The 16,244-nt window shown below is 41.2% G+C and overlaps 1 pseudogene; it reads right to left on the bottom strand.

Moving 5' to 3' along the window:
* Positions 1-440: 440 nt before the first annotated feature.
* On the bottom strand, positions 441-3,917 carry LOC133896908 (amino acid transporter AVT6E-like; annotated as a pseudogene).
* Positions 3,918-16,244: the final 12,327 nt, after the last annotated feature.

The raw sequence follows: 16,244 nt of genomic DNA, 5'->3' as shown, positions 1-16,244 counted from the left end.
GTATCCAATTAATTCACAGTTCTTTTTTTTGCAAGTAATTTAGTCTAACACGTAACCTTTTCACCTTGAAGTTCCCAAATCATTTAAAAACACCATGTTCAATATCATAAGAACATCTTAGTGGAAATTAAGTGCCTGATCCTTATTTTTACTCTGGACCTGGTGTGTAATCTTCTCAAAGTTCTATCGAAAGGACATGGGATTACGCATCTATCGATTAGTACGCACCAACAAATTTGCAAATAACAGCAAATCATTGCATCCAGAATGTATGCCGCTTACTTTTCCTACTTGCCGCAGCGCATTGAAAAAATTCTCCTCTTGGCGTGTCCATGCGACCCATTGCCAAGTCAGCTTTTTCACTATCAAAATTAACAGAGCACAAATAGATCAAGCAAAATACAGCACGAGCATAAATAGAGAGTTTAATACAGAAAAATTTAAAATAATTTCACACACACGAGCCTTGCTTCTGAGATGGTGGTCAGGGCATGCACCACAACACATAGCACTGTGCTGATCCTCTCAATCTTGTACATATTCTAGGGTGTTTTCTCCTTAAGCTCATTGTAGATCAGTAGGACACTAAAATGGTAGATGTAGGTGTTCATCATGATCCGTTTGTCCAACATCGCCGCTCTTGAGCTGAAATCTGGACCCATCCTCGGCATACTGATCTTGCCCTCTGCGATCTTGATCAAGGCAATGATGCAGGAGATGATCACAAACACGACATCAAGGGCAACCGATGCCTCAGAGGACAAGCTCAGTGAGTCAATCTTTTCTAAGATGCACAATGGCACAAGGAAGATCACAAGAACCACCAAGATCAGCAGCCTCCGGTTATCCCACTCGCCATGGCCAATCAACCACTCCATGGTGCTGATGTGCTTCAACGACCCGGACATCACGTCTTCGATGATGATTAGGTAAACGACAAGCACCCCTGCATTGTTGATGATGACACACATCTGCGCCAGGATACTCACTAGTCAGCCGAGTGCCCTATGCATGACCTCGCCGTAAGACAATACGCGACAGGACGCTGAGAACCTCACTAGCAGCCCGATGGTGTTCTCGGACAGGAACCCCATGACCAGGATCGAGATGAGCTTGATGGCGACACGAGCACCTTCATGGTGGCCAGGATTGCTGGCCCTGATGATGGAGGTCACAAGGTTGAACACCGCCGCGGGCACGCTGGAACCCTCGAGCGGTCCAGCGGGGCTGTTGCCAAGGAGAGGCAGTTCTTCGTTCTCCCCATCGCCGTCGTCGTCTTCCACCTTGCCCAAGAACGAATCTTGCTTGGAGATCTTAGCATGTCCGTTGAGGACTCCATTGGCGGTGGCGCTGGATTTGGCCCTGTTGGATTAGAGCTCAATGGAGGGGATGTCAATGGGAGGTGGTGTGGAGGCGGCGTGGCTCGCATCTCGGTAGGCATCGCGGCTGGGATGGGGAGGTCAAAGAGCACAAGGCTGGATCTAGCGTGGATGGGGATGGTGTGGGAGGCAGCGGTGGAGGGCAAAGTGTGCGGTGACAAAGATGTCGGAGAATGACTGCTGCCGAGTTGATGCGACATGTGGTGGTGAAGGGTGTGGGGATCGGGAGATGGTGGAGGGCGGGTGGAAACGCAGGTGTGGGCTAGGAGCGAGGGCAGAATGTAGGGTGGGCAGGATGTGGAGGCATGATACATGGGTACAAGAATTACTATGTATTTTTTAAGCAGTAGAGATAGAGATACTGATGTTCCCGTAGGAGGAAGTGTCGCAACATACTTTCACTCGGAAGTATTTGGGGTATTGGTTTCACATGGAGCTTATGTGGTGAATTTGCTTTGAGTCATATGTTACTAGTCAGACTAAATGTGATAAATAAATAAATCTAGAAAATAAACTAAGAAAAAAATGCAAACAATAATATAAAATAGAGCAAACAACTGATCTCGGGATTATAGGCTCGCTAGCACTAGGTTAGGGACATTGACAGCTTACTCTATGGTAATCAGACAATGGATTTCTTTATTTTAGATTTTTTTAAATTAATATTTTAATAACAATATGTGGAAAACTAAATTTCTCGGAACTAACCCCTTTTATCACGCCGAAGTCCTTGCTATGACTCCCCAACTTGGTCACGCCAATACATATGGCATGACCAAGGTTGCCACGTTGGCGTCCGCCTCGGTGCTTTTATATATAGGGCTGACATGACAGCCTTGAGTGACTCAGTATAACCGTTGAGCGTTAGATAACAGTACCCACCAAAATTCTAATTTTCTCCTTCCCTATTTCTCTATTTAGACAGTGGGGTTGCCGTGCTCCAAAATTCACAATTTTTTTTTTGTAAGTTCTATAATTCATGATGAATTTATTTTAAAAGGATTCACCTCAATACCCCATTTAGGTTTCAAAATAAAAACAAACTCCAAAAAGGGCTACTTCTAGAACTTCTTGTAATTTTTAAGGCCTTAAAGAAATTCCCAAAAATCTGAGAAAATTCACTAATATTCCTCTCATGTGGCCTAATAATTTCTAAAATTATTTCCAACCCTAGGTTACTTGTGAAAAAGTGAGTTCCTTTGCAATGCTCCATTTATATGCATTTTTATCATTTTATATGATATTCTCTTTTTAATTCAATTTGAATTCAAACATGTAATTTTTACTTGATATCATTTCATCTAGTATCAGAGCCTCCATTTCCATGGTAGGATCATTTATCCCTATCTCCATATATTTTGTGTTCATCCTATCCACTAAAAAACCATTTTTTTTTGCTAAAGTCCTTTGTTTTCATCTGTTATTTTTGTTAAGTTTGGTTAAGTTTCTATCCATTAGAGTCTTTGTTTTAGTCGCTGATCATCGATCCTTTGTGTATCCTAGATGCCGTTCTATATTCTTGTGTCGTTTCATATCTATAAGTGAAAATCCCACAAAAAAAGTCATAGCCAAAATCACCCTTTGTTTGATCCCATCAAGTTCTAGCTGCTGGTTGTGTGGAGTTTTATCTTCTAATTGTGCTAGTCATATATCTGGTCTTGTTATGTTGGAGTTAAAAAAAAATCTTTGTGCGTGAGTTGCTTCAAACACTTCACTCGTATCTTGAGATCAGCACTAGGCATTGAACTTCTAGTTTGGACTATTACTTATATTTACAACAACTAGATTTCAGATTGCTCCTTGTGCATTAATCCCCACCGAGCTCCAAAAAAAAACTAGTGTGTACGTATTTCTGGTCTTATATTCATTTAACCATCACTTAGATCACCACACATTGTAGGACCAAGAATAACGACTAGAGGGGGGAGGGGTGAATAGACACCAAAATAAATTTCTTACGAAATTGATGGCCTTCTCCTATTCTTTAACCCAACACACCTCAAAAACACATGCAGAAGCAAGAGGGACAAGAACAGATTGTAAGACTTCCAAAACTAACGCTTCTCTTTGATGGATGAGAACTCTAGGTTCCATTTAAGGCCATATCAAGATTCATAGCACAAGAAAGCACTCAACTAGAAGAAAAACTTCTAAACACAAGAGAACTAGTCACCAGAAAAAAGAGATTCTTCAAGTGATGGATCCAGAGGGTTGAGATGGTTCAATACCCCAATTGATCCCCTCCTCATCATCAGAAATATCGATAACATCAGCCGGGATCAGCCGGGGTATCCGCCCAGGCAGGAGACCAGGACGGCCCTGCAAGGATGGCTTTCTGTAGAACGGTGTAAGCTTGATGGTTGCGGGTGCCATTTGGGCAAGTATCGGCTTTGATCTTGTGATCGCAATCACGATCGCGACAAAAGCCTGGTCCAAAAGCACCGTGGCAGGCAGATCCTGGGTGGGAGGTAAATCCCCCTCCGCCAATTCATCCAAAATCGTCAACCTCTCCGGCGAGAAGGGAGGGAAGCGCGCCATGACCTCAGGGTTTGTCCACACTACGGAGCCGAACGCAAGATGGGATAAAGAAATGGACTCTAGAAACAAAAGGCTTGAAGGGAAGAAGGAATGCAAGTGGAGTACTCAAAGGACCCTCAAACACCCATCCTTTAAAAAGACTATAGCGGCATCCCAACCAACACAGCGTTCAAACATCTCGAAACCCGAGGGGGCACGCAGAAAGAGCTAAGAGTCCTTTAGGTCCAACAACAATTAATGTGCCTCCCCCTTTTTCTCTCTCCTAGGACACTTAAACCTCCTCTCGTGATGCGAAACTCAAAAGTTGAACTTTGAGGACGAACAAAGTCAATGACCACTCCTTAGGCGAACTACGTTTGGCCTGGGACCCAAGTGGTAGGATCAGGTTGAACCTCGATCATGAGGGAGCTTGGGGGTTACTGTCGATGTATCGAATAAAGGGGTATGCCGGCTAACAGGCCCCGCGAAGGGTGTAAACAGTAGGAGAACATGCCTCCTAAAAAGCTGATCGGTTGTGCGACTAGGGTAGGGTTACCACAACCAGTGCAAGGCCTCCAGCGACTAGTCTCGCTATGCCTTCACACTAACCCGCGACCAGCCCCCTGGTCGCAGGGTCGGATTGGACGCAACCCATCCGAAGTGCCTTTATTAGGCACTCGCTCGAACACTTCTCTTCACCAGGCACCGACTCCGATGGATAAAGTCATGGGCAGTGCACGGGGGCATTGTCCCATCCCATAGCATTAAAGGCTACAGAGTGAGATTCTACAGGTCGGCACAGCGCCGCACGATAGATGGGACATTATCAGCCACCCGACAGGGCAAGTGGACGGAGATGGCGCAGAAAGGCAAGTGGACGGGGACGACGTGGAGAGGCAAGCTGATGGGGATGGTGCAGAAAGGCATTATTCTGCCCCATCGCATTAAATGCAGCAAGATAAGGCTCTACGGGCTAAGCAAAGACGGCGCGCGGCAGCACAACATATGATGTCGTCAGAGCAAGTTGGCATGCCTGTCCTCCGTAATGATGATTTGAGTTAGATAATAAAATGAGCAGAGGCCATTTGTATTGGGCCCACATGTAAGTTCTCCCTCTCCCTACTATTTAAAGGGACGAGAACCCCGTTTGTAAGGCAAGTGAGATCAATTCTGGCAAACTGCTAGAACACCGTCTGTAACCAAGTAAGACCTATTATAACACAAATACATGACATAGTGTTGTTATCCTCTGGAAGACCCGGACGTGTATAACCCCTAGTGTCCCCGAATCCATCATCTACACACAGAAACACCCAGTCCCTGAAACACCATTCACGCACCCACTGTCCAACATACCTCGGAATCACTGTCAGGGATTTACCCTCGACAAGCCTCTGTGAACATTGGATACTCCAGTGTATTCTCCGGTGCAGATCACTTCATCACCAGACCATCCGATGCGTTATCCTTAGCCAGCCGAGCCAATGCAACGCTCTCTGGAAAATATGCTTCGGTGTACAAATCTTCAGAGCACCGGGCCTTCCGGTGAGGTTACTGCATTCTCCCCTTTGTCAACAATCCTCTAGTGCATTCCTTTCGTGTATTCAAATCAATCACCAGACTATCCAATAGGGTCTTCTGCTTCTTTTTCATCTTTGCACTGTTCATTATCCGGTGTATTGTCCGGTGTTGCCTTGCTTCCTCAAAGGACTATCCGGTGAGGCTTTCATACCTCTGTCCCCCTTTGACAGGGATGCTCCAATGAGTGTAAATATCCAAAGCACCAAACCATCTGGTGTAGTCATTTCTCCTGGGACCTTTTCCAATTCAACCAAACTTTGTCTCGGCCTCGGTGGCTTCTTCATGTATTGCATCCATGAGACCTACTAACATATATTCTTGACAAACACGTTAGTCCCAATGACTATATTATCATTAATCACTAAAATCATAATCATGGCCTGATAGGGCCATTTTCGCTACAGCGGCCTAGGCGGTGCGGCTAGGAGGGGCCTGGGTGGCGTGACAAGCGAGTGAGCTCCGCTTGGCTTGGGCGGCGCTTGGTCTGGCCTGTTATGCACAAGCACGAGCCGATCGACACAGGTGAGCAGGGATGGGTGGAGGCGCATTTGGGTGGCACAGGCGAGCAGGGTGGCTAGGACCGTGGCCTCCATAGCGCTGCCTTCGACTGGGACCTCCACTATGTAGGGCCCCACTGCTGGAGGCCTGATGAGGTAGGTGATGGAGGGGCTGGAGTTGGATGGAGCAGCCTGGTAGAGAAGGCCAGTGCGTTTCCTCTCTGGGAGTTGGATGCAGCACCACGCAGGGAGAAGGCCAACATCGGGAAGCGGGACACGATCGGACATGATTCCTTGCAACAAGCTGGTGTTTAGATTTGCATGAAATAGTGACTTTGGTTCTGTGTTGCCTCTATTTGACAAAATGTGTTGGGAGGTGTTGATGTGTTGGTCAATTCTTGGAATTGCGTCATCTTGATTATATGCAGAATTCATATTATGAAGGGACTTCAGGGATTTTTTCAGTAGATGTGCAAGAGGACAAGAACGATAGGCTTAATGCGGTGCTTGTGGGGATTCCCTCGATTCTCAATTGGGGACTTGCAATTAGAAGAAAAAAAATGCAAAAATACACTAAGTAGTGAAGGATTCAGACATGAGACTTGAGAATTGAATATATGCAAATTGTGTTAAAATGCTGGCAAAATTTTGCCAGATTTTAAATATATGCAAATTCAGTCAAGTTTTGCTGTCAAAATTGTTTTAAAATATGTCAAAATGTTCGTGTGAGATCATGTGATAAAAAATTGGTTTGATTGATGAAATTGGCAGAGCAAAGTGATTTAACATAATAACATTTGGTTCATGTTCATGAGTTACTAAGATATGCTTGGATAGCATAGTTGGTTTGATGCGTTATCATTAGTTAGGCATGCTTATGTTAGCGTGTTGTTTTGCTTGGAGTTTGCGTGGTGTTGCATGAACTGATCTTGAGTCAAGTCGGGAAGGACTTGTGCTCGTACTCGATTGTTGTTTGATTCATGTATAGGTGTTGCTCGAAGGTGAACGTGGTTGATGACGGATCGATGAACTAAGTTCAGGGAGGAACTGAGGTTCGGCGACTAGGTTCAGGAGGAACTGAGGTCGTGGTGATTGAGGATGTCATGCGGGACGTTCGAGCTGAGAAAACAATGCATATGGAGACAAGGCTTCGTGATGGACGTAGGAGGCGATCTGATTGTGAGAGGATGTGAAGACTAATTCGTGTCCAAGTTGGAGTAGGCACGAGGGACTCGTGTGGTGGCTGGACTTGAGACAAGATTTAGTGTCGGAGACGGACTCTGAGTTGGTTACATATATGCATGTGTGCATGGGAGATGTGCATGCATGATTACGTAAGAGTAGTTGGCTAATTAGATTAATTAGTGAAAGTTGTTTGTCTTCTTGTGATTAGAGGAGGATAGAGACCAGATTGAATACAATAGAGTGTTGTAGTTCGATTCGGTCACGTTTGTGCATGTGGCTACCCTATAAATACAGAGGTTTGTTGTATTGGGTAGTAGGAGCGCAGAACAACGCAACAGAGAGATAGAGGAACTCAAGAGAGAGTTATTTTAGGATTTTGTGGAAATCCTTATTGGGTGCTTTGGAGAGGTATCTTGTAAACTCGTCTATGCAATGAAAATCAAGTTTCGTAAGTTGATGAGTTGCTGATTCAAAATTTTCTATCTGTTTTATATATTGCATGCTCGGTTTTGGTTTTTAGTTAATTTGATCTTGGTTTAATTCATTCAAAATCTTGCTAGAATATCTAGTGTTTTATCTAAGAAAATTTTAAGTGGATTGTTCTCGGTAGCTTTTTGTCAACTCGACTAAGTTTTGATCTACTCGATACTGGTTGACACAGTCTGCTTTGACCAGGAATAACTTTTGATCCATATATCCGATTTACTAGGTACTTGTTGGGTTAGTTTCGTATTTGAATATAATTTCTACTAACCAAATTTGAGAGCAATCCGAACAGCAGATCTTTCTCTACATCATTTTTACTAGAGCTTATGTATTCTATTTCGAGTGGAATGCCGAGTTTAATCAAGTTTTGATTTGGGTGAGTTAATCTTTGAATTTGGTTTCCGCAATCATTCACCCCCCTCTAATTGGGTGTTTTGCGCATATTCAATCCTACAATTGGTATCAGAGCCTTAATCATTTCTAATTGATCTTAATCGGTAATTAGAAATATGGCTTCATATAGGTATTCCACAAAACATTGTGTTTTCGATGGAGTTGATTTTCAGTTTTGGAAGGCGAAGATGGAGGCCTATATTGAAGCACAGGGCTTTGCAATATGGGAAAAGGTCTACAAGCCATATGTGGTCACTGAGAATAATTAAGTGACGGCATAGAACATGTCTCATGTCGAGGCGAACAGCAAGGCAAGGAACCTGATCATCCATGGCTTGGGAAGTAGCGACTCTGATCGAGTAATACATCTCAAATTGGCGTACGAGATATGGAAAGCACTATGTGATTATCATGAAGGTTCAAATACTTATAAAGAGGTACGTCAAGAGTTATTTAAGAAAGATTACATGCGTTTTGAGATGAAGCCTGGTGAGTCACTAAATGATTTCTTTACTCGGTTTAATAAAATTCTTAGTAATTTGCGTGCTGTTAATATTACATATATTGATGCTGAGAATGCACGTCAATTACTAGGAGCTTTAGAAATGTCAGTGTGGGAGATAAAAGTTACATCTATTAGAGAATCTACTGTCATGAGTTCACTTACATTAGATGTACTTTATTCTAAATTGAAAACTCATAAGCTAGATGTTTTTGCTAGGAAAAACGTTAACAAATCAATTGCTTTGGTCTCTTAACACAGCATATCTCATATTGAATCTTCTTCATAAAGTTTTTCATTATCTTCTATATCTTCATTAATCGATGATCAGCTTGAGTTGATTCCTGAAGAAGATTTAGCATTACTTTCTACTCGGTTTTCTAAAGCATTATAGAATGTGCGTATGAGGAAGAAAAGAAGTGGAGGTCCTCAAAGATGCTATTAATGTGGTGATCTCAACCACATTTGTTCTAATTGTCCTAAGCTTGCAGATAAAGCATCAAAAGAGGAGAAGGAGAAAAAGAAGCGATCGTTCAACAACAAGAAGAAAAAGAGTTTTCTCAACTGCAAGGTTGTGCATCGAGTTCTTTCAATGCTCGAACAAGTCAACTTGCGTGACGTTGATAAAGAGAGCAACGAGGATGACACAACATCTAAGAGCAAGACATTGCGTGATTGACTGAATTATGTCTCATGGCAAGCAACAAAGAAAGCTCAACCGAGGATGAACTTGACACTGATGGTAACGAGGTATTACCTATTTATGATGATCTATCTAATGCTATTGTTCGTCTTAGTACACTCTTAGAGAAACGTAACAAGAAAATTAAGAAACATGATGTTTTAATTGAATTATTTAATTTTGAAATTGCAAGACTTAAGATTTTAATTACTGATGATGATGCTTGCAAGTCATGTGACTTAATTTATTCTGAGCTCACTTCTGTTAGAGATGTTCATGCTTCTACTCTTGAGAAACTTAGATAAGAAATTGAGAAAAATGAGAAACTTGTTGTGTTAAATTGCAAATATGTTAAAAATGCAAGTTGTTCAACGTCTGATTTGTATGATTCGATTTCCTATTCTAATTGCTCAATTCTTAAATTGAAGTTGCATAATGCTAATACTGGAGTTTCTCAAATATATAATGACATGATTACTCATGAGGTTCTTTCATGCTCTAATTGTCGTAAACAAAAGAAACCTATGAGTATTACTTGTGATAAGTGCCCAGCTCTTTCTAAATAGGTTGATTACTTGAAATGAACTTTATAATGTTTTTCTAAGGGAAAGAAATATCTGAACCTGATTTTAGATTCATCTAAGTCAAGTACATGTAAGAAAGGTTTAGGTTTTGATCCCTATGCTCGTTCTAAGATAAATGCACCTAATATTGTTAGAGCTCTTGATTGTGGCAAATTTGAAGCTCTTGCTGAATCTAAACCTAAGAAGGTTGTTTTTAAGTCTACTAGATTTTTATCCTCTGCAATGAATACAAATGTTGCTTTTCCTTCAAAATCCATACATCGGGTTAAGTGCACTTGCACTCATTGTGGTAGAGATGGACATTTAGTAGATTTTTGTTTTAGACTAGCTAAAAAAACAAAAGAAAGAGAAGTCCAAGGATAGGTTTAATTTGCGAAAGACATATTTTATCCCTCGTGAGGTTGTGGCACCTCATTTTGTGCCTCAGGTAAAACAGTCATAACCTTTTACTACTCGTGTAACTCGATTTGAACCTACTCAAGCTTCTTGAATTAATATTACTAGAGCTGCTAGTGCTTCTCGAGTTAAACTCACTCAAGCTTCTCGAGTTAAGTCTACTCGGACTACTCGTGTTTTGCTTACTTGTGTTGTTGGTCGAGTGACTCAGTACTGGATTCCTAAAAACTTTATTACTAACCCCAGTACTAAGGCCTCAACATCTTATATTTACTTGTAGGCTTCTGGAGCGAGGAAGGAGAACATTTGGCTAGTCAATTCCGGATGCTCACGCCACATGTCCGGTGATAAAAATTGGTTCTCCTCCCTTCTACGTGCATCTCGTGCTGAAAGTATTATTTTTGGAGATGATTCTTCTACCTTAGTTGTCGCAAAAGGTACAATGTAGGTAAATAACAGGTTTATATTCAAGGATGTTGCTTTGGTCGAAAACTTGAAATTTAACTTGCTTTCTATCTCACAAATGATTGATGAATACCATGAGGTGAACTTTAAGAAAAATAAATGTAAAGTATTAGATGCTTCAGGTGATCTGGTTTTTAGAATCACATTTTTTAGAAGAGTTTTTAAGGCTGATTTTGATGCATCACCTTCTTCTAAACTTAGATGTCTTGTTGCTAATGTTTCTAAAGATTTATTTTTTTTGGCATCGTAGACTTGGTCATGTTGGCATAGATCATCTCACTCGAGTTAGTAGTTTAGATCTTATTTGTGGTTTGCCTAAGCTTAAGGGTGATAGCGAATTAGTTTTCTTTTCTTGTAGACATGGTAAAATACATTCAGGTTCACATCCACCTATTATCATGGTTATGACAAATGCATCCAGATAACTTTTACACCTAAATACTGTTGGTCCTTCTAGAGTACAATCTTTTAGAGGTAAAAGGTATATGTTTGTTATTGTTGATGACTACTCTAGATATTCTTGGGTTTACTTTATGGCATTTAAGAATGAAGCTTTTGATTATTTTAGAAGTTTAGTTCTTAGATTGTCTGTTGATCTCATAGGATCTTTGAGAGTAATTAGAAGTGATAATGGAACAAAATTTAAGAATTCTTCTTTTGATCACTTTTGTGATGAGAAAGGTATTGAACATCAATTTTCATCACCTAGAGTTCGTCAATAAAATGGTGTAGTTGAAAGAAAGAATATAACTCTGGTCGAGATGGCTAGGACCATGTTAGATGAATTTTCTACTCCTAGAAAATTTTGGGCTAAAGCTATATCTACTGCTTATTATGTTTTAAACCGTGTTTTCTTGATATCTAAATTAGGTAAAATTTCATATGAGCTGCGGTTTGGACATAGGCATAGTGTATCTCACTTTCAATTTTTTGGCTGCAAGTGCTTTGTGCTGAAATCTGAAAATTTGGATAAATTTGAGTCAAGATCAACATATGATATTTTTCCTGGATATCTTGCTCATACCTGTGGCTATCGAGTGCTTGTTTTGGAGACTAATAAAATTATTAAAACTTGTGAGGTTACTTTTGATGAGACTAGTCTGGAACTAGATCAAGTGATATAGGTACAGGTACACATATTCAGAGGGAGTTCGAGACATTTTTGTGAATGATGATGAGGTCGATGAGGATGAGATTTTAATTCCGATGATATAATTAGTTGTAGATCCCTTGACACCTTTCGATCACTTTAGCTACAGTTGGACATCCTCAAGCTACTACATCATCTATACGTATTGAAGGAGAAGAAGAGATTGCTTTTCGAGTGACAGCTCCTTTGCACATTCAGCGGAGTCATCCACCTGATCAGATGAATTGAGATTTGCATGAGCGAGTTACACGGTCCAGGTTTATTGATTCTAATTCTCATTCTCATTCAGCTTTTGTTGCTTCTTTTGAACCCGAAAAAATTTCACATGCATTAACTAACGAATCTTGGATCAATGTCATGCATGAGGAAATTGAAAATTTTGAACGGAACAAAGTACGGAAGCTTGTCGCACCTCCTCCAGGTCATACACTTATCGGTACTAAATGGGTTTTAAAAAATAAACAAATTGAAGATGGTGTTATTGTTAAAAACAAAGCTAGACTTATAGCTCAAGATTTTACATAGGTAGAAGGGCTAGATTTTAAGGAAACTTTTGCTCCGATTGCTAGACTAAAAGCCATTATAGTTCTTTTAGCTTTTGTTGCATCTAAAGGCTTTAGATTATATCAAATGGATATCAAAAGTTTTTTTATGAATGGCTACATAAATGAAGTGATTTATGTTAAGTAATCACCTGGTTTTGAAAATCCTAAATATCCAGATTATGTATATAAGTTGTCTAAAGCTTTGTATGGTTTAAAATAAACCCATAGAGTGTGGTACGATAGGCTTAAAACCTTTTTGCTTGAAAAGGGTTTTGAAATGGGAAAAGTGGACAAGATGTTGTTTGTGCTCAAGCATGGTAAGAATCAACTATTTGTTTAGATTTATGTAGATGATATCATCTTTGGTTGTTCTTCTCATGCTTTGATGTCCTAGTTTTAGAAACGATGAGCATAAAATTTGAGATGAGTATGATAGGTGAACATACTTTTTGGGACTTCAAGTCAAACAAACCAAAAATGTACTTTTGTTCATCAAAGTAGGTATATACGAGACCTGCTAACCGATCATGACACCTATTAGAGCAACAACGACACTTGATCTTGATGGAGATTGTGAGCTAGTTGATAAAAAGAATATAGAAGTATGATTGGATCACTTTTGTATCTCATCACTTCAAGGCCAGACATACAATTTGTTGTATGCTTGTGTGCATGATTTCAAACTTCTCCACGTGCTTCACATCGATAAGCTGTCAAACGGATTCTAACGTATCTTCATGGAACTCAAGATTTTGGCATTTGGCTTTCTGTTTATTTATCTATTAGCTTAAGAGCTTTTTCTGATGTTGATTTTGGAGGTTGTAGAATTGATAGAAAAAGTACATACAGTATATGTCATTTTTTGAGTAATTCTCTTGTTGCATGGTCATCTAGGAAACAATCCTCTGTTGCACAATCTACTGCTGAATCAGAATATATAGCTGCTGCTAGTTGTTGTTCACAAACTCTTTGGATAGTTGCTACACTTAAAGATTATGGGGTTAATTTAGAGAGTGTTCCACTTATTTTATAACACTAGTGCTATTAGTATTGCTAAAAATCATGTGCAACATTCTCGGACTAAACACATTGACATCAGACTTCATTTTCTTAGAGACAATGTTGAAAAAGGAAACATTGAACTTCTTCGTGTGAATACTGAACACCAATTGACAGATATTTTCACAAAACTTTTGGATTCTTCTCGGTTTACTTTTCTTCAATGAGCACATGGTGTTATTCATCCTATGGGATTATTTTGAGAGGGAGTTCTTATATCTTTGGAACTTGTCGAAGTTTATAAAAATAAGAAAACAATGAAATATGATGAGCATCATATCTGATGCATATGTGACTTTTGAAGCCAGTGCTTATACTACATAGGAGTTTTTGCACTTCCATATCTATATGTGTAACTATCTAGTTTTTGTCATGACTTTTTAAATAGAATGATAACTTGAATTAAATTTTTTTATGGTTATACTCTCTTGATTACTTTGATCTTTGATAAAAATGTTATATGTGAAAGCATCAAAGAAATAAAAAAGTGCCGAATAATAATTGATAGACAAAATATCAAGGAAGTATGCACTGTCGTACTTCTTTTTTTGAGACTACATATCATTGCACTTTGATACGAACTTGAAAGAAGTCGTGTATGACCAAAATCATTGTCTTAAGCTCCTGATTGTCTTTTTGACATAAGCTTGGCATGGTTGGATCGAATAAGGTTGATGGTACATATAATTCCTTGCAAAAGAATATAAGAAGTTCTTGACATCAAAATTAGCATCTTGTTATATGTCTTTCAAATCAAACAATGACATACTTTTGATATTCATCTTTTTGATACCATATAAATTGAGGATTCAAGTGATTGAGATTGAGAGACCATGCCTTACAAATAAATCATTAATTATACTTAATAAGTTATGCTCACACTATATTTTTTACATATGTAGACAGGTTGGTGCAAGTATTCTTGATAGTGTGGCTTGGTCGAGTATTTGTTATATACGTGGATGAATTCTGATCCTCATTGAAATAACAAGATTTGATTATCTCTTTTGAATTTTTGATGAAATCATTGCAAAAGGGGGAGAGAAAGTTGCTCATTTTGATTTTTTGCTTCAAAGGGGGACATAAATTTTTTCTTCAAAGGATTTTTTCTTTTGATTTCACTTTGTGTTTGATTTTAAAATCAAATCATGCTTGTTAAAAGGTTGCTAATGTTCACATGAGGGTTACCAATATTTTTATCAAGGTAAAATCACAAAATACTAAGAAAAGTAGGGGCAATGATAAATGGCATACATATCTTTTTACAGCTAAGTTTATACCATTAAGTGGCCTTAACGGAATGGCAGCAAATGCAAATTTCGGTTTAAAAAAATAGAAGTAAAATCACAAAGTAAAAAAAAGGTAAAATCACACTTACACTTTAAAACAGGGTTGTAAACACAATTAACCTATACAATATATATTAACCAATATTAAAGAAAATTATGCTCTTTTAGAAGGATCAATTTAATAGCTTCTAAAATCGATTCAAATTTATCTTTCCTTAACCCCCAATTATCCGATCATAGTTCCGCTCCTGCTCTAGATTATATGCGATAGTATCATCCAAAGAATCAAAATCTCTACCTCTATCTCTCTCTCTCTCTCTATATATATATATCCACCTGCCGCGGTGGTGTGCCTCCCCTGCAACCTCCACGTCTGCCCCGCGCCCCCGCCTCCGCCAGATCCCGTGCGTACGCTCCAACCCCGCTCCTCCCTTTCACGATCCTGCCCGTCCCTCCCCGATTACGCCCTCCTCCTGCTTGCTCCCTCCCGATCCAGGCCGCCACAAACTAGCACACCGGCTTCGCTCCTCCGTCTCCCTGCCTTCGGCTCCACTCCTCCGTCCAAACCCTGCCCCGCGACTGTAGCCTCCTCTCCCTACCGTTCACGGCGCCGCCCCACCTCCTGCGTCGATTCGTCTCGACCTCGCCTCGCTGCCTCCTAGCGGATCGAGGCCAACTCCGATTCCGACGCCCACCCCCATCAGATCGGGGTCGGCGTCGGCCCAGCCCGCACGGCCACCTTGACCACGGCCGCCGCTCAGTGCGCGTCGAGGTTGACAGCGTCGGCGTCAAGTGACTCCCGCACGGCACCGCCTCTGCGTCGAGGGAAACCTTCCCCACCCGAATTCATGTCAACACCTTCCCACCCCACCCCACCCCACCCGTTCCCCCTGTACCAGCGCCACCGCCTCGCCGGCTATGGCCTCGCCGCCGCCATCTCCACCGCCGGTGGACTGGGACGCCACACCCCTCCTCGAGGCGGGTGACATCGACACCGCGCTCTCGCTCCTCCGCACCCATGCCACCGCGGCGCTCCGTGACCACCGCCTCCTCTTCCACAAGCTGGATAGGGAAGACATTGGCCCGTGTCTTTCGTCCCCTTTTCTCTAAAGCCATGAGGTGGTTCCTTGATTAGCTGAATCCAGCGAAGGAGAATGTCAATATGGGCATGGCGGAGATCGATCCATGAAGTGTGGAGGTCGATTTGGGCGGGGAGCACTTCAATCCGGCGCAGTTCCAAGAAGAGGATGTTGATTTGGGTGATAGATCGATTTAGGCAGTTGCAGTTCGATCTGGCGTGCAAAGGAGCTTCGTTTGGTTTCGAGGGCTCGATCTGCTAGCAGGGAAGTTGATTTGGGCGGCTAGGAGCTTGGTCTGGCGGTTGCCATGGATGTTGCTTGTGAGCTCGTGAGGAAGGGGAGAGTAGTGGAAAGTGCAGCAACGACGATAGACCACGAGCTACAACGCCAACCGCCGGCACAACGATCTCCCTCGCCAACCGCCGATCTAGACCGAGCTGCATGATCCTTCCAAA

The sequence above is a fragment of the Phragmites australis genome, chromosome 17 (assembly GCF_958298935.1).
Source record: "Phragmites australis chromosome 17, lpPhrAust1.1, whole genome shotgun sequence".
In the NCBI taxonomy this organism is placed as follows: domain Eukaryota; kingdom Viridiplantae; phylum Streptophyta; class Magnoliopsida; order Poales; family Poaceae; genus Phragmites; species Phragmites australis.
The sequence above is the reverse complement of the archived record's forward strand: the minus strand, read 5'-3'. Positions and strand labels throughout refer to the sequence as shown.